At 39.0% G+C, this 19,548-nt stretch overlaps 1 long non-coding RNA gene across 1 annotated transcript; it reads right to left on the minus strand.

Annotated features, from left to right (window-relative positions):
* Nucleotides 1–7,675: 7,675 nt before the first annotated feature.
* On the minus strand, nucleotides 7,676–19,328 carry LOC118501960. The gene is made up of 4 exons (XR_004904619.1): nucleotides 16,210–19,328; nucleotides 11,115–11,320; nucleotides 8,853–8,944; nucleotides 7,676–8,500 (listed from the first exon to the last, which is right to left on the minus strand). It is a non-coding gene; the product is annotated as an uncharacterized LOC118501960 (long non-coding RNA).
* Nucleotides 19,329–19,548: the final 220 nt, after the last annotated feature.

The raw sequence follows: 19,548 nt of genomic DNA on the forward strand, positions 1-19,548 counted from the left end.
ATTCACAATTAGTGAAATCATATGGCATTTGTACCCAAGAGCCCATCAACAGACAAGTGGATAAAAAAGCTGTGGTACAGATATACAATGGAATATTATTTGGCCATTAACATGAACGAAATCTTACCATTTGCAGCAGCATGGATGGACCTGGAGGGTATTGTTCTAGAATGGACTAATGCTAAGGGAGTGGTGGTAGATCTCATGATGTGCTGCCCAGATCCCTGGCAACCAGTGAAGCAACCTCAGCTGCTGTGGGTCCTCAGCTGATGAATTTTTCAGACTGCCTCAGTGGGAAAGAGAGCCTCACCCACAGTCACACCCCTCCCCAGGGTAGCCCACAGCCCATAACCAGTGATAGTTCGATGCAAGAAAGGCCCAGCCACCTTGACAGAGCTGAGGACAATCCTGAAGGGCCGTTCTAGGTCCATAGTGCCCTGAGGACTTGAGTGAGACTGCCCTTAGATCGGCATCACAGCCTGATCACCCTATTCTGCTTCTTCCTCTCCCCTCTTTAGGAGTTGATGCTGGGAACAATTCTTCATTAATATCCTGTCCACTAAAATCCATTCGGAGTCTGCTTCCCTGGGAATCCAACTTGTGAAGGAAGGTGATTCATTTATATGGATAGGCTTATATGAACATACAGACCTATTTGTATAAATTCATTTGCTTATTCTATATAAATGTATTTGCTTATTCAAATGAATTTATATGAGACCTTAAAAATGAGTGGTGTTTTAACCCCTTTGGACTACTACAACAAAATACCATAAACTAAGCTTGTAGACAACAGAAATTTATTTTTTATGGTTCTGGACCCTGGAACGTTTCTAACCAAGACACAAGAATTCAGTGTCTGGTGAGGACCGGCTTCCTCATAAATGGTGTGCTCTCAAACGCAAATGGTGTAACTCACAGGGAGGAAGAGGCAAGGAGCTCCCTCGGGCCTCCTTTATAAGAGGCTAATCCATTCAGAAGGGATCTGCCTTCAGGACCAAACTACCTACCGAACACCCCATCTCAAAGTGCCATCACACTGGGGACTAGGTTCCAACACACGAAATTTGGGGGAACACAAACATTCATTCTATAGGACGTGGTATAAATAAGGCACTAAGCAGGGGAAGACCTTCTGTGTTTATATCCTCATGGCTTTGTACTTTGAAACTTCAAAAATTCTCTGAGAAACCTTTTTGTTTTTAATGTCATATGCTAGAAGAGTCAATAGTTTAAAGAAACAAGTTTATTGTAAATAAAGTGTTAGAGAAAGGAAAGAAGCACTTGAGGCGACTAACACCGTTAATACATTTTTTTGTATAAATCATAGTATAAAGCCTGATGCGTGTGGTAGAAAGATGATGGACAAAGCACAGAGTTCTGCCGACAGGAGATGAAGCAGAGCTGCCAGTGAACTAAAAGAAACAAAGAAGCAAGCTAGGGAAGGGGCTGTGTTATATGCCAGGGGCTGTATTAAACCCACGAGCTGTTCCATCATGAGGAGCGAAGATGAAAGATGGCGGCTAAGTCCTGATGAAATGTAGGTCCTTAGTTTTAGTTTATGCTTAAGCTCTACAAAGAGGAAAGTATCCCATGTTGGCCTGGGGAGATACCAGGTTTTGTAGAAGAGCTTTGGTTCTTAAAGACGGGGCAGGTAACTTACTATCATAAAACAGTTATAGACCAAAGAAGCAATTTCTGAGGCCCACTTTCTCTTCCATGGTTGGTTCTGACTATGATTTTAAAAGTGTGTTGTATCAATGGCAAGTTAAATTCAAACATTAAATAGCATGCTGTCATTCTATGTTAATTGACATGAAAATAAGCCAATGGCATAACAAAAAATTTCAAAACTGCAGGTTGATGACCTCGTTAACATAAAATGCTGTATCTCCTTAAGTGCATTTAGGTACCCAGTTATCATTGGATAATGGGATTTTGAAGGATATTTTATACACTTTTATACTGGTTGACTGTTTTATTGCATCATATAAACCCTATAATGTTTTTAATATTCAGTAAATAATGAAATCAACACAAAAAAAGAGTCAGTCTTGGGGAAAGATTTTACTGTACCATAAAAATATGAAAACCTGTAAGTGTGAAGAGAAGTTGTCAAAAATGGTGACATAAAGAAATAGAAGTTAAGAAAATCTCCACTGTTTTTAAAAAAGGAAAACATCAAATTCAACCCAATTATTGAGAAGTTGAAAGTGTTGGGAGACCATTCTCCCTGGATTTCTTGCTTTCCTGCATGGCCCAGGCCTTCCCAGGGAAGGACAGCTGTGAGGCGCGAACAGCCTGGAAGCTACAGAGTGCGATCATCAGGAGAGATTTAGACAAGTGCCTCACCAGACACCCCAGGGACATTTGCTTACTTTCCAGGATAATGAATCTCTCTCTCCCTAGTGGAGAGAACAGAAGGAGTGCCCAGCAATTCCTTTTATCTCAGAGTTTGCTAATTTGGGGTTCTTTTCTTATGATGTACTCTCACTACGTGCACAGGCAACATCTTACCCTCATCACATCATCATCTGGGGACTGCGGTGGGGGAACCAATACATAATGCTGCTCTGGTTGCTATTTGTGCTGTAACAAACAGCCTTCTTCTCTGACCCAGGGGTCTTGTGCCTTCCTGTTATTATACACATGCAGAACTGGGGCAGGCTAGCTTGTCTTTTATGAAGAGTAAAAGCTTAGACCCCTTGCAGTTTGGGACGTAGCAGACAGGAAGTGTAAATTGTGTTGTTTCATTTAGTGATAGAAAAAGGAATGTAAATATTTTAAACTTAATAACCCTATGATGATCAAATGTAAGTAAATCCTTAAAGTTCACAATCCTATGCAGATTTAAAGAGACAGGCTCAGTAATGCACAATTATAATCTCAAACTCAATTCAGATGGACACCGGTAGCATCACACCCTTCAGAAGTGACACATCCTTTACTGAGCTTCTGTTCAGTAAATAGCTGTCAAATTTGATGTTTACACATGGAAATGGAACTTGTATACATATGTGTCTGTATTATAGTTGTGATCATCATGTTTTTCTTCAGCCTTCCTATCTCCTTTCACCAGATTCGGTTCATTTTATTTTGTCCCCACCCTTCCTGCCCAGCGCTGGCTTACTCTGTCTTCACTGTGTTGTGATTGTTGCCTCAATATTTTTGGCACCTTCCCTAACTCTGAGTTTTGAGATCCTCCACATGCTGTTTTTCACTGTGAGGTGTATTTTTTGCCCTTGAAGTTGATCAGTGTTGTCCTGTTTCTCAGAAAGACAAAGAACAGCCAACGGCCACCCTCGACTGATGGGAGAAGGACTGTCTGCCCTGTCAATCATCAGTGACCACTCTCCGCTCTTCTCTGATGACTTCACTCCAACAACTCTCTGGACCTTGAGAGTTTCTCCCGAGTACTCGGAGAGAGAGGGGCACATGTTGAGAAGTTGAATTAAATGTCAAGAATAGCTCTCTTGACAGTGCCCTTAAAATGTTCCAGATACTCTGGCAGTGAAAGCAAACCATTGGAATTCTCTTTATCTTTTTTGTATTTGGTCAAGTTGCTCCCTCTCAATTGCTGATTTCTTCAAGTTGCAGTCTTATTGTTTATTATCAGAACAAACATTTTTGATTGTCTTATTCAAAAGGTCTGCATCAAAATAGACTATAAAGATGTTTCCTGGAAAATTGACTATTGTTGCTTAAATGCACATTTATCAGAGCGCTCTAAAGAACTTGTAGTAAGTTTCTACATTTGCATAAGATTAATTTGCATCACAACTATTAGACTTTCAATGTCTTCATTTTTTCCTTTTTAGCATTACTTTCTTACCCTTTTCTTTTCACTGAATTCTTTAAAAACTCAGCACTCTCCCCTTGTCAGCAAAAATACTTGGGTGAAGTCTTTAGAACATAGTATTATGTTGTTTCTAAGACTAGGGTGGGTGCCCTGCTCTAGCTAGGGTATCTTCCATTACTGAGTCTCGTCCTACTCACACTAAATATTGTTTTAAAAAAGACTCCCTCTCTTGTTCTGCCACTTAGTTTAACCTCCCACTGCATAGGAGAGTGGAGGAAGGAAGAGGGGTGCAGGGTAGAGGTGACATTAACTTGAAAACACAGTTCAGCCTTGGACAACATGGCTTTGAACTGCACAGGTTCACATATACACAGATTTTTTCAAGAAATATTGTAAATATATTCTCTTTTTTATAATTTTCTTAATGATATTTTATATTCTCTACCTTTGTTGTAAGAATACAGAATATAATGCATATAATATACAAATGATGTGCTAATGGACTGTTTATGTTACCGGCAAGTCTTTTGATCAATGGACTATTAGTGATGTTTTTGGGGAGTCAAAAGTTGTACGTGGATTTTTGACTGCATGAGAGATTCACACCCTTAATCTCTGCATTGTTCAACAGTCAATTGTGCGAGTGTTTGGAAGAGATATTATCTATGTCAGTTTAATCCAGAAAACTTTCTTTGAAATATGTATTCAAATTAGTCTGAGACAGGCATTTCTGTGGCACACCTTTAGTTGCCCAAGGACAGTAATTCCTCCTTCCCTGACGTACCACAGAGAGGAAAGAAGTGGAGGGAAATCTGCATCTTCGGGGTGATCTTCCAGGGTTGGGATTAGCAAAGTGCTAGAAACCTGAATTGAGATGTCTGTGTATCAGATCCCACCTGAGAGTTAAATAAGACCTTCAAGTGCGTCTGGATTTAGCTGAGGTACCAGCAGAAGATAGGCAATAGTGAAGGGTGATGCTAAAATTCAAAGTGCTTTTGTGAGGTCTGGGTTGGGTCCTGAGGTGGGAAGGATATGGCAAATAATATAGGTGCAGGGAGGTGGGGATAGCCAAACTGGATAGGGGGAAGAGAGGGTGGTTCAAGAGTCTTTATCACTTGTCTTTAAAATTTTATTAAAGCAAGATAGAGACTCTTCCTCTAACTTGTTTCTTTCCCTCTAGCCTTTCTTCTTATGTTTATTCCTTTAGTAAACAATCACAGAACACATGCAATGCACAGGACATTGTATTAGCAACATGCAAGTTAGATAAGGCAGCATCCCTACCTTAGAAATTACCCTATTACAGGAGATTATAGTCAAGGCCTATATTTCTTAAACTCTGTGTCAAGAATCAATACTGTTCTCATAAGCTGTATTTTCTGACATTTTATTTCTGTAGTCAAAGAAGTTTGGAAAATGCCTATAATATCCCACCGTTGGATAGTCACAATGTTTATTAGCACAAGAGAGGTACGAGTATGTCCTGCAACACAGAAATTTCTTAGCCTATTATTTCATCAATTTATTTGGCCTATTTTGATTCTCATACTAATTTGTAATATCCTAAATGAGGGATATTCTTTGAACATACAGAGTGGGGTAAAAGTAGGTTTATAGTTGTTTATATGGAAAATAATATAATAAATAAATAATAATACAAGAAAAAACTTTTATGTTTCACATACTCACCACTGTAAATCTACTGTTGCCCCACTCTATTTATAATGGATGATTTTAAGTATTTGTCTAGTAAGACCAACATCTGAACTTACTTGGGGCAATTTCTTTCCTTTTTAATTTAATCTTTATTGTATTTTTTCCATTGCCCTTTAGTCCCCTTATACCTTCCTCCCCCCAGCAGTCACCACACTGTTGTCCAGGTGTATGAGTCCTTTTGCCTTTTTGCTCAATCCTTGTACTCCCTAACCTCCCCTCCCCAGCTCTCAGCCTGCTCTCCATCTGTGAGTCTGTCCCCATTTTCCTTGTTAGTTCATTTGTTCATTAGATTCCACATATGAGTGACATTATATGGTATTTGTCTTTCTCTGACTGGCTTGTTTCACTTGGTATAATGTTCTCCAGGTCCATCCATACTGTTTCAAAGGGTAAAGTTTTATTCTTTTTTTTTTGACAGCTGAGTAGTATTCCATTGTGTAAATATCCCATAGTTGTTTTACCCACCCATCTACTGATGGACACTGGGGCTGTTTCTATATCAATTGTAAATAATGCTGCAATGAATGTAGAGGCACTTATGTTCTTTCAAACTAATGTTTTGGGTTTCTTCAAATATATACCCAGAAGTGGTATAGCTGGGTCTAAAGGCAGATCAATTTTAAATATTTTGAGATATCTCCATACTGCTTTCTACAGAGGCTGCACCAATCTGCGTTCTAGGGGTAATTTCTGTTGACTGCTTTTTTAAAAATTTGTATTAAATTTATTGATGTGACATTGGTTAATACTATTATAAAAATTTTAAGTATATGATTCTATAATAGATCATCTCTATATTGCACTGCGTGTTCACCATCTAAAGTCAAGTCTCCTTCCATCATCAAATATTTGACCTCCTTTACCCTTTTCTCCCTCCCCACGTACCTTTTCCCCTCTGATGGCCTGTGTCTATCAGTTTCAGTTTTACATCCCACATATGAGTGAAGGCATATGGTTCTTGTCTTTTTTTCCCTCTGACTTATTTTGCTTAGCATTATATTCTCAGGAACCATCCATGTTGTCACAAATTACAGTATTTCATCTTCTTATGGCTGAATAGTATCTATATATACAGCTCACATCTTTAAACATCTATTGACTATTTTTTATCCTGTGAGTTAAACTTGCCTTGTGGGCAGGAATCATCACGCAGAGAGAGCTCTGAGTCAGATCAAATAAAAACAAGCCCTGAGAATGGAGCTCTTCAGTGAGCCGCCAACAAGTCAAGTAGCGACAATTCTTTGGGGATGAACTTTTGGGCAGTTTCAAAGCTGTTCTCCCCACCTCCCCACCTGCCCCACCAGTGTTTGCTATGTTGCTGGTTTTCACAGATACGATAGTTATGAAGCTGTTGGTTTTCAAGGCTACAGCAGGCTTGGAGAGGGACATGGGATTAAGGCAGGTAAAAATGTCCCAAGCTTTACTGTTTTTTTTTTTAATTCTACCATTTTTCTTGACTAAACACTCCTTGGGTGGTTAGAAGCTTTTAGTTAATTTAGTTTTTACCAATGTTCTTTGCTTTTATGGATAAGCAGATTTTCAAAAATCCTTACTCCACTAGTCCAAACATGCATTTTTTTTGGTGCCACTGTGCCTTTATGTGTGTTATCCCCCTTGCTCGAAATGTTCTTGTCCTCTGTTCATGCTGCATTCAGATGTTAAATGTCTCCTCTTCCGTATCGACTTCACTGACCTCCTAATCTTCTCCCCCTTCCAGGAAGAATTATTTATGACCCACGTGACTTGTTCATACATTTTTATAGCAGTAATCACATAACCTTATGCTCAGCTGTTTCAGAGCCCCACATTTGTATGTATTACACACCTGAGGGAACACTGTTCACAGTAATCTTGAATGTGCCCACTGGAGTTACATAATGAGCCATTCACAGGCCAGACCAGTTTGCATGGGTGTCTTGTGTCTATCTCCACCAGGTATCATGAAATACTTAAAATAGAAATAAGGTCTAATTCAAATTTATTTGCCCAAGATTAAGTCCAGAACTTCTCCAAAGTACATACTCAATAATTTTAAAAAATGAACAAATGGAATATATTCTCCCTATCCTTGTTATAGATCACAGACAGGTTCTTCTTTAGAAAAACTTAAAATGTAAAAAATGAACAAGAAATCAAAATAACTGAACTAAATGGAGATCTATAATTGTCATGGGTTAAAAATAAAATTCCTATTATTTTCACAGCAAGGGAGAATGATTAGAAAATTTAATGAATTGACCTTCTGTTTATTATGGGATTTCTACTTAATTCATGCTTTAGGCCTTAATTATACATGTTCCCATATGGCTTATTAAGAAATCTTTAGGTTGTAAGAAACAGAAGCTGCGTAGAAATAGATGAATAAAGAGGAATTTTTATAAGGAATCAAAACTATTTTATGAAAATCAAGTACAAAGCTTGAGCAGGATCTCTCAAGAAACTGAAAGACAAAACTATAAAGTCCATAAGCAAGGTCACTCCACTCTCTTTAATTTTTACTTCTTCTCTTTTCACATCAGCTTTATTGTTTTCTTTCTCCCAAAAGACCTACTTTCTCTGGGTCAGATGTACAAGGTCACCACAGCCTAAGTGTCAAATTCTCTCTCTGTTAAGTCATCTCATCAAAACTAACTAGAGCTTCTGAGTCCTTGCTTCAAATTCCCACAAGAGTGAGTCTGTTGGACAAGCTTGGATCAAGTGTGAACAGCAGGGATATGGCTGTGCTCAGGGGGCAGGGTTTTGTGGCCCACTTGCTACCAACTTAGAGAAAAGGGGCAATGAGGACAGTGCTACAGGGGATGGAGAGTTTAACTGGACAGGCATCTGCATTAATCTGTTAGGTTTGCCATAACAGAATACCACAGACTTTATGGTTTAAACAATAGACATTTATTGCTCACAGTGCCAGAGGCTAGAAGTTCAAGATCAAGGTGCTAGCAGTGTCGTTTCTGCTGAGACCTCTCTTCCTTGCTTGCAGACTGCCTCCTTGGAGAGAAATCTCTGTTGCCTCTTTCTCTTCTTATAAGGACACCAGTCATATTGGATTAGAGCTCCATCCTTACAACTTCAGTTAACCTTAATTATATCCTTAAAGGCCCTATCTCTGAATATGAGGGTGAGGGCTTCAACATTAAATTTTAGAGAGACACAATTCAGTCTATAACATCATCCCACCAGGGTATCTACTGTGCCATATAAAATGATTTCTGAGTTTACTTCTGGAGCATAATGCATAATATTTTATTTACTAATAGCCATTAATGGTCTATAATTGATAAAGACTTATTTAAAAATAATTAATAAATTGGTTTTTCTTCTTCATGACCAATATCCTCACATGTGTCTATGCAGGTGGAGAATCTCTGGTCATGTATATTCAATTCTCAATCATCAAAAGTAATGAAGATGTAGAGTGGACATGTGGATTACCTAGAAATAAAGAGGACTATTGTAACAGTCTATTCTAATAAATCAAGTGTCCTACAGGGAGAAACAGTACAATTCAGAAGACCCACACACTGTTGATTGAGTAGGAAGAAATGTTCTATTGGAGTCATACAGACGTCTCCATTCTATTGATATTTTATTCAGTAAAGGGAAAGGTTGCACAACAAAAAGCATGAAACTGGTCTTAAAATAACAGAAGTAAATACACCTGGCAGAAAACTAAGGGGATTCTATATAGTATGCAGAGGTCAATTTAAATACAGAAAATTTACCAAGTGTTAACCCAGAGGATTGTAACTAAGCTCTAATAGGGACCAAAACAATCCCTCTCTAGCCAAATGCTGCTTCACTCTGTCCCTGAAAACCATTCACCCAAAGCCAATGGCTTATTCAAATGTATCTGAGTGCCACTCTGAAAGCAAAAATTCTAATATCATCTCAGGAGCTTGGGGATATTGTTCTGCTCCCAGCAAATATTTCTGAGCATTCTTGGTTCTCAGGAAACTAGTAATATGGAAACATAATTAAATCTTGAATCATTCAGCAACTGCCCTATGCGTGCTACCCGAATTCTGCTGTGCCCAACTCAGCTGTGAAACTGAGGGAAGGAAACTAGCACAGACCATGCAGCACAAACATTACCTCTTCTACTCAGAACATTTTCATTTCATGTAAGATTATTAATAATCAGACAACTCCTTTAAAAATGTAGAAAATAAGGAATAAACTAAAATCAACCGTGTTTGTCAATAAAGTGTTGACTATATTTTTATGTTATAAAGCTGTAGAGTATATGCAATGTGGAATAATGGTTTAGAATAATGACACTGGGATTAGAATGTCAAGGTTCAAACCCCAGCTCTACTGCCACTCACGAGCTGTGTAACCTTAGGCAAGCATCTTCTTTATGAAAACAAGGATAATAACTTCTACTTCATAGGGCTGTTGGGAGGATTAATGAATACTAAATGTAGAAGTGCATGGCACAGGGTCAGTACTATGCTCATTTTTTCTCTAATTATAATTTCTGTTATTTCCATGTCAGCTACTATGGCAGGCAGACTCCAGATGGTCTCCCATGACCCCCTGGTTTTCACACCCTTGTGCAGTCTCTTCCCCTTGAGTGTGTGTGGGACCTGTCAGTTGCTTCCAACCAATAAAGTGCAGCAAAGGTGCTGGATGCCACTCCTATGATTAGGTTACAGGAAACTGAAACTTCTGCCTTTCTCTACTGCTTCATTGGCTTGCATGTGTCAATTAAACACACACACATACAAGCTGCCACATTGGAGAACTTACATCACAGGGAACTGAGGGCAGTCCCAGCCAACAACCACTGGGAACTGAGATCCCCAGTCCAGCAACCCACAAGGAATTGAATTTTGCCAACAACTTTGTGAACTTAGAAGTAAACCCTTCCACAGTAGAGTCTTCAGATGAAACTCTAGCCCTGGCCTATGCCTTGACTGTAGCCTCTAAAAGACCTTGAAGCAGAGGGCCCACTTGAACATTGCCCAGAAACTATGGGATGATAAGTATGTTTTAAGCCATTAAGTTTTGTATCTACAGCAGTAGATAGCTAATATACTGAGATAATGCTTAATACAAAGTGATTGCTCAAGTGATATATATATATATATATATATATATATATAAATGTATATTTGTATATATACACACACATACTGAGGAGGGAGAGAAAATGAATATATATTATATATAATATATATAAATGTGATTTTACCTTTTATATATTATATATGTATTAATGTGATTTTTGCCTTGGAATTATTCTTTAGAGCATTGTCTAATGTATCAGGCACATGGGATCTGCCCCCCAAAATAATGATTTCTGTAATCACTATTATCTTGCTTTGATTCAGTTTCTTCAACAATACTAACCATCCTTTATGAAGTACCCACACGTGGCACGCACAGGTGTGTGCTAAGGATCTTATCCATGTTATATCATTCAGTCTTCACGAAAACCCTGAAGGTGATGATTCACCTTCACTTCACTGGTCAGGACTCTGGTGTTGTGAGAAATTGAACCCCTTTTCCAGGGCCAGAGCTAGATGCTCCAAATTCTGCAAACAAAACAGAATGAAAAGCCAGCATGGTTTATGCTCATAGCTGTTTTCAAGGTAAATACTATTTTTATGCACATAGTTCACAGACACCTCCGAGGTGTTATTCCTTTCCTTTCTTCATTTCTTTCTCCTTGAAAATCCTCATGCATCAGCAACCATTCGATCTTTCTCTATGTATTCATACTGCAGTCAAACAATGCTCATGTTGAGGGCCCATTCTATCTAGTTGCTGTCCTATGTTAGGGGATGTCTTCATACACAGCTATACCTGGAAAAAACAGATGGTGGCTTTAATAGCTCAGAATCAGGTCAAATGCTATTATTACAATATGCAAAGAAGCCTCCAAAATGTTTTTTTCTGTTGAAGTTATGGCTTAGGCAGAAACAAAGCTGAGATTTATGTCCACGAACATGAAGTTTAAATTATGGTTCTTACGACAATCATAGCTTACCCTCAAGCACACAGGTAGTATTTTTAGTTGTTACATTATAGTAGGAATGTTGCAGCCTCGAATATATGTGTGATATGTTCAGATTACAGCTAATACAAGATTGGTTAGTTTAGATTTCCTTCACTCTAAGGTTGCTTATATTTATACATAAGTTGATTCACTTGAGTGTGATTTTTGCACTTAAAGAAATGTGCATTTCAAATTCAAGGGGGTAATAATTACTTGCAAATTTAAATTAAAGTAGTTAGAACTTAAAATAGGCAGAGTTTGAGCTCAGCACTCAATGACAGGTAGTGGAAATAAGATAACCTCAGAACACATTGAAATATTTAAGTTAAGGAGGCTCAGAGGAAGAAAGCCTGTCTTGTTTATAAGGTAGGAGAAAAGTCTCAAGGTTAAAATAAGCCAGACAGGTTTCTGTGTGTATTATATTTAATGTCCTAATGATCTTGATACACACATACAAATAATTCTTCTAAATGCATTCATTCATCGAGAGTCACACTCTAAAAACAGTATGAAGTGGATATGGGCATTTAAATCGTGAAAACTACATGCACTTGTGTGCCTGGGCCTGAAAATAAATTTTGAAGAAGAAAGGAGAAACAGGTTATAAGACAAAGAGAAACCATATATATATGGTTATGGTTATATATATATATATATATATCCTCCTCCTTCTGTTTAGGTTGCTCGGGTATCAGTGGCTACTTTGGGAAAACACTAAGTGGTTTGGCTTCAAGAGATGATGAAATTATCTGAGTCCATCTCAGACACCAAGGTAGAATGAGACCTAACGCACAGCATTCTGGGGCCTTTTACTTTGGTAGAAATGTAGACTTCTGAAACAATGTTTAGATATCCAAATTCTTCCCTTGGTAAATACTATATACTTACATATGCAAAGATATCAAATAATTTTCTCCCCACATACACCAGGCTTTTCCTCTCTCAAAATTTGAACTATTTGACAACACTGAGCTGTGGAAGGCAACCAGGAATGTAAGATCACTCAAGAGTGATAGAAAGATTTGGAGTAATTTTAAAAGAACAAGAAATATGGAGGAGGTTATTTAAAACTTAAAACTAGTATTTTAGTTGGTCTCCCCCTCAGCTTTGAATACTCAATTGTCAAAATTATAGATTTTAGAAAATAACATTTGCTTAAAAGGACTCATTACAAAACAGTATATATATATTATTATTGCTCTTCAAACATAAAAGTAAAATTGTATCATTTTCCTTCATCATGAAGCTTCCTATGGCTTCCTGATCCCTACTGAACTGCCAGGCTTTTTAGCGTATCATTCAAAGCTCTTTACATCAAGCACTCGTTTTCTCACTCAAGAGAATGTGCTTCATGCACAGGAATCTGTAATTCTGTCCCAGAAAGACCGTGTGCTGTCACATTTTCATGGAGCTCATGCTGTTCCCTTACATTGGAAGGAGAAATTTTCCCTGCTTGCTTCTTAAGGAAATCCTCCTCATGCTTCAAGTCTTAGCTCCAATGTTACCTTTTGCCTGAAGCCATCACGAGGCCTGACATTCTCACAGCACAATACTTAACCTCTTTTATGCATCACAGGTTTTAATGACTCTCCTTCACACATTGTACTGAGTTTATGCTCATAATAAGTGCTCCATTGAGTGTTTGCTTAAATAGAATTCTTATAAAATTGTAATTATTTTTAAAATTTCTCCAACAAAATTTAAAAAGTAGATAAATCTATTGTTTTGAGAATTTTAAAAAGCTTTTATTGACTTTATTGAGGTGACGTTGGTGAATAAAATTATGTAGGTTCAAGTTTACAATTCTATAATACAGCATCAGTATCTTGTATTTTGTGTTCCCCACCCAGAGCCATCTCCTTCTATCACCATTCATCTCTTCTTTACTCTCTGCTACCTCCCCCGACTCCCTTTTCCCTCTTGCAATCATTGTACTGTTGTCTGAATCTATGAGTTTGTGGGGGGTTTTGCTTAATCCCTTCACCTATTTCACCCAGCCCTCTGACAGCTGACAGTCTGTTCTCTGTATCTGGGTCTGCTTCTATTTCGTTAGTTTATTTTGTTCATTACATTCCGCATAGAAGAGAAATCGTATGGTACTTGTCTTTCTCTGACTAGCTTATTTCACTTAGCATAATACTCTCCAGGTCTATACATGCTATCGCAAAAAGTAAGCTTTCCTTCTTTTTTATGGCCAAATAGTATTCCATTGTGTAAATGTACCAAAGCTTTTCTGTCTATTCATTTACTGATGGGCACTTGAGCTACTTCTATATGTTGGCTATTATAAATAATGCTGCAATGAACATATGGGCACATACATTCTTTCTAATTAGTGTGTGGGTTTCTTCAGTGAAATCGTTGTGTCATAATGCAGTTCATTATTTTTTTAGGAAACTCTATACTGTTTTCCACAATGACTGCACCAGTCTGCATTCCCACCAACAGTGCACTAGGGTTCCCTTTCCTCCACATCCTTGACAGCACTTGTTTATTGATCGTTTCTGGCATTTTATGGTCTTTACCATTTAAAGAATTAATAGAAATTAAAAATAGTAAACAATAGTGCCTTATAATTCTGCCCTCCAAGACAACCTCTATAAAAGATTCAGTATATATTCCCTTTCACAGTGTATGTGTGTCTTTAATTGTTTTTTACAAAAATGCATAACAGAAAAGTTTTCATCAGATTAGCAAGATTCTTCTCCCTAAATTTCTCAACAGAAAAATTTAGAACGTTGTTTTTATTTTTTTCAAAATTCTTCCTGAGTCTTTTCCATATTATACAAAGCATTTATTTTTAATTTTATTGGACCACACCCACAAATTCTCAATTTGTTATGTGCTTTCATTATGAGGAGGCAGTAATTCATGGTGATTCAGCTGGTCTGCCTGGACCTGCCTGTTACCCTTTGGGCTTTCTCATTACTGGGCCTAAGTGGTCCTAATTATATATTAATGAGGTACACACAGAAATTGCACAGCCAGTATCTTTTAAGTAGTATCTTAAGATTTGCAGAAAAAGAACTTGGCTGGTGACCAAATTCAGGGTCTTCTTGAGTTCTGTTTTCCATAATCTTTGTGACAAGGACCTCTGGATCTCAGTTTCTGAACCAAAGACTGATCGGGTGGACAAGAATTTTCAAATTGTGCTCTAAGCAGTGCAAAGACACCAAGAACACACCTCAGAGGCTTTCAATAGAAGGGTAGAAAAAGAATTATTTCATTAAAAATTAATTAAAGAAATTCACAATTAATCAAATATCTCATCTTGGAAATTACTGAAAATGATGAAAATTACTGAAAATTAAATGCAGTGTAATTATCTCCCGTACCTAGCTTATAGGAGAAAATAAATCTCTATTTGTTAAAGAATAAAATTTAGGTACTATCAACCCTAGTCTCTAAATGGATATCTTTAAAGTTTAACATGCATCCTTTTGTTTTACTTTATCTCTGTTACCTGCCTCCCAACCTTCGCCCCACTCCAGTCTCTTTCAAAGTAGGCTTTTTCGCCAGCTCAGACTCATGTGAGTATTCTGTTTCTGAGCGCAATACACATAATGAAACAGAAAAAGCACTGGATTCAACCAGCCAGAGAATTTGAATCCGAGACTTAATCTGCAACCAATGTTTCACCTTGACAAGTCAGTTACTTCTCTGAAACTATTCTTTCAGGCAATCATTTATCAACTAATTTTGAGCATTTACAGCACATCTGCTACTAAACTAAATACCACAACTGATGTGCCCCAGCCCACATTCCAGGAGCTTACACTGTGATGAGAGTGTATTTAACCCCAGACACATAAAAGCCTGTGGGAATGAAAGAAAAAAGAGACAGTTCTGAGAAAATATGACCACAGAATTGCTAAATCCCTTTCAAACTCCCAAAGTCTATAGCTCCATGGAAAGGAAGTAGCTGGGTTTTATTTTTTTCCCATGACCCTAAGTGCTCTGTAAGTCTTCTAACCAAATCACCTAAAAGGGGGCAAACTTACAAATGTGTAATGTCAGCTGATCAACACCTTCTCCAATATCTGCCCCCCCCCCCCCCCCCCCCAGGTGCCCTGAGACTAATCACAGCCCAGGCAGTGCCGTATGGCCAGTGTCTGGCACTTGGGACGGGCTCGATAAATATTTGTTGAATTAACTCATCAATGCCTACCAGGTAGACTAGGCGAAAACAGAGCAAACTTTCTAGCTTTTTTCATTGGTATGGATTTGGCAAAATCTAAGTCACAGAAATTGTGACTCTGGAAACAAGAGTGGAACATGAAAGGCACTCTTTGGAACATGAACTTTGGCAATTGCTCATTCTGCAGTGGTTCCAAAGCTGATTTTCCAGCAAGATGAAAATAATGGTGGCCCTGACCAGTGCGGCTCAGTTGGCTGAGCATCATCCTGCAAAGTGAAAGGTCGCTGGTTCAATTGGCACGTGCCTGGGTTGCGGGTTCAGGGAACTTATGCAAGGCAACTGATCAATGCTTCCCTCTCGTATCAATGTTTCTCTCTCTCCCTCCCTCCTTTCCCCCTCTCTAAAAATAAATAAATAAATCTTTTTTTTTAAAGAAAATGATGATGATGACGGCCTGTAACAAAGAAAGAATTTTGCAAACATAGCTAAATCTTTACATTAAGAAGGCATATCTCAGACCTCTAACTCAACAGAGACTTATTTTGGCAAATCACTTACAGATATCTGTGAGTTCCAGGTGTGTCTAGGAAGGGGCGATGACAGACTTTTCTGTGGTATGCATCAACCTAGTTTGGCTTGTCCAGTGACACTCTGGGCTTCCAGGTGTGGCATCGAGGCAGGAAAACGTTCTACGGGGCTACAGACACAGCAGGTGCCTGCTGAGCAGATTCAAAGCACAGCTGTTTGGCTCCGAGAGCAGCAGATAGGAAGAACACTAGTGCCTGCCACAGAAGTCAGCTGGGATATCTGCTATTCTTGCAAACTGGTGTATATTACAGACGTAATTCAAGGGCTAAAATTAAAACTAAAATGAACCCACAAATTCTGGAACAGTCTTCAAACATTCCAGCACTTCTTTTAATACAGCCAGCCATCTTCTGAAACTTAAAAGGAATTTCCTCCAAGCAGAAAAGTCTGAAGAGAGTTCTTCAAAGACCCTTAAGGGGAACTCATTCTGACAGCTGAAAAGGAAGGTTCAAGAAGCCTCAGAGATGACATGGATGGAAAAATCACTTTAGACTGCCAGGGGGGAAGAGGTCATCTTAAATGGTTCGTGAGAATACAGTAATCGAGTTAGAAATCCAGAACTCAAAGAGCAGGAGTACTATTAAAGACATAACCTTGTAAAGCAAGGGCCCAGGAACAAAAATACCTACATAGCATACATTAAATGTGTGTGCATATATATCTGTGCAGGGGTGACACTAACCAACCAAAACAGATGTTAGCTGTGTCCAACCCATGTGGCCTTACTGACATCACATCTGACCTCTCGCCCTTGTTATCTGAGGATGTCTGAACTGTATAAGCCCTGGGATTCGTGCAGGACTGTATTAGGTTTCCCACATTTCCCATGCTTTCTCCTGCCTCCGTGTCTTTGCACAGACTGTTCCCTCCACCAAGGAAACCCCCGGCCATCACCTGTAACTGCCTGTAAAAAGATTTTTGACCCTTCAAATACGAATTAGGTACATCTCTGAAGATCTTTCCTAGGACTGCATATTTACTCTTATATTCAGAATTTGGTGGGGGAGGTGAAGCAGAAAGACATTACCAGAGAAGCCAAATTGCTCATCTCCATTTACTTGTGAATGACAAAGAACTGGTGAGCATCTCTGAATCCCCACCTCCAAATTCTGAATCAAAATAATTTTATCGCAGTTGGTCACATTCTCCAGGGAGCCACTAAAAAGTATTACAGGCTTCTGTTCATGCTTCTAGGGCCACAAAGAGAGCAGAAAAAAATCTTAATCTGATGGTTTTAGGCACAATAATAAGACCCATTATTTCTGTAGGTCTGAGCCACGGCCCTGGTGATAAGAGAAATATCTTTCTTCAGATGAAGGTAGGCCATGCTGTCACTGAGAAAATAATTACGTATGTCCGTGAGAGGTGTAATCAGTTAATAAGGCCTATGGCTGACACTGCAGGACTCAAGAAAGACCAGAGTTGAATATTCTCCTTCTGTGGAAGCTTCAGAGCAGAGTTTACCCAGGGGCCATGTGACAGGGCAGAGGGGGTGGACCGAAGGAGGAACCAGGTCAGGGATGGGCGAATGCCCACAGGGACTGGATCAGTTAGGATCCCAGTAAGAAACAAATGGTATGCTCCTAACAGGGATATTCAAGGAGAGTTTAATAAAGGATCTATTTGCAAAGGTGTGGGCAGGGTGTAGGGAAACCACAAGAGATAAGTGCTGGCAAGAGCACAGCAGGTGTTACCACTCCTAAGCAGAGGAGAAAATGGTACCAGAACCCAGAGACCGACAGTGCTGAGTGGAGAGACCTATTTGACAGGAGCCTGGCACCTGAAATAGGGGACTCAGCCAGCGGTCAGTGACAAGGCAGGAGGGAGGTGGCCCCTCTCCTCTTCCTCCCTCCAATCTCCTGTTAATGCCCTTGAGGGCAAAGTGTAAGGTAGCCATTGACCTAGTCCAAGGCCAATCTCTGGGTGTACAAAGCAGAATGGAGAAATGTAGAGATGATCTCGAGCATCAACAGAAGTCCAGCACATGGACACAAACATTGTGAAAGCCTGCCTCATATGGTCATTCCTTCATACATAAAAAAGAAAATCCCAGACCACTTAGAACTTGAACCTTGGTGAAACTGCCTAAATTAAACCCTTAGCTCTACCTGTGGCAAGTGGCTTCAACAAACTCAAACTTGGTTTACTCCCCTGGAAAACAAGCATAATAATGGTACATATTGATAGAGTTGTTGAGATCCAGGAGGGCAGCCAACATGGTGAAAGGTGAATAGTGAGTGCTCAATAAATGTTGGTATTAATTTTCCAGTTATTGCTCTTGTTGTATTTTGATAAATATTACATATGCCACATGACCTGATGTTTTTCAATTGAAGAGGCTAAATGGCCAAGGGAGCAAGGGGAAAAGTAAAGAAGTAAAGGAGTCTTCTTCATCCCATTCTCTTTGGCACCAAGAGAAAGAAGAGCAGGGTTCCTGAGTGTGCTGAGACACAGAAACCAGTGTGTCAGACAAGAAACCTAGAATGTCAGCGAGCCCAGAGAGGATATTTACAAAAGAGGCAGGAAGACCAAACTTCCTAGTTGACTCGTGTAGGTTAAAACATCCACCCACAGGGGAGGGCTGGGAGGCTCACACATTCCTGTTATACTTAGAGAAGGAAATGGACCAGAAAAATAAAATTGCATCTGTGTGAAACAATCTATGCATTACACAGAGAAATGAAATTGCTTCAGCAATGCAGTGGTAGTCTTAGCACATGTCTGAGTACGCAAAGGAGAGAGGATAACTCTGACAACAAAAGCTCATGGTCGGCATAACTTTCTTGTGTATAACTGTTTGGCCCCAGCTCAAGTTCATTGGCAGAAATAAATGCCATTCAAGTGTTCCCTATGTTTTGGAAGTACAGGGTTTCTCTTCTGTATCCTGCCATAAATATAGTTCTTTATAATAAAACTGTATTGACAACCAGATATAGCTAAGTTAAAAACAGAGAATTAGTATTGGCAAGTTAACAGGATTCTATGGATCTAGAAGTCACAAAGTTCACTGTCAAATAGGAAGACAGATGCAGAGAAAGCAGAACACAGATTGTGCCAGGTAGGAATGAACCAGGATCAAAGGACTGATACCAAAGATACCACAACCCCTGGACTTAACGTTCAGTCTTTGATGAGCTTACCTGATCCGATTTTCAAAATCTGAACAGACGTTGGTAGGCTGTGGGCTCCTCTTTTTTGGATGATTGGTTTTAGAGTTATGTTTTGTTAAATAACAGCGTTACTGAAATGTAATTTATATAGCATGCACCATACCCATTTAAAGTATACAATTCAGTGGGGGTTAGTGTA

Source organism: Phyllostomus discolor, chromosome 8 (genome assembly GCF_004126475.2).
Source record: "Phyllostomus discolor isolate MPI-MPIP mPhyDis1 chromosome 8, mPhyDis1.pri.v3, whole genome shotgun sequence".
Lineage (NCBI taxonomy): Eukaryota > Metazoa > Chordata > Mammalia > Chiroptera > Phyllostomidae > Phyllostomus > Phyllostomus discolor.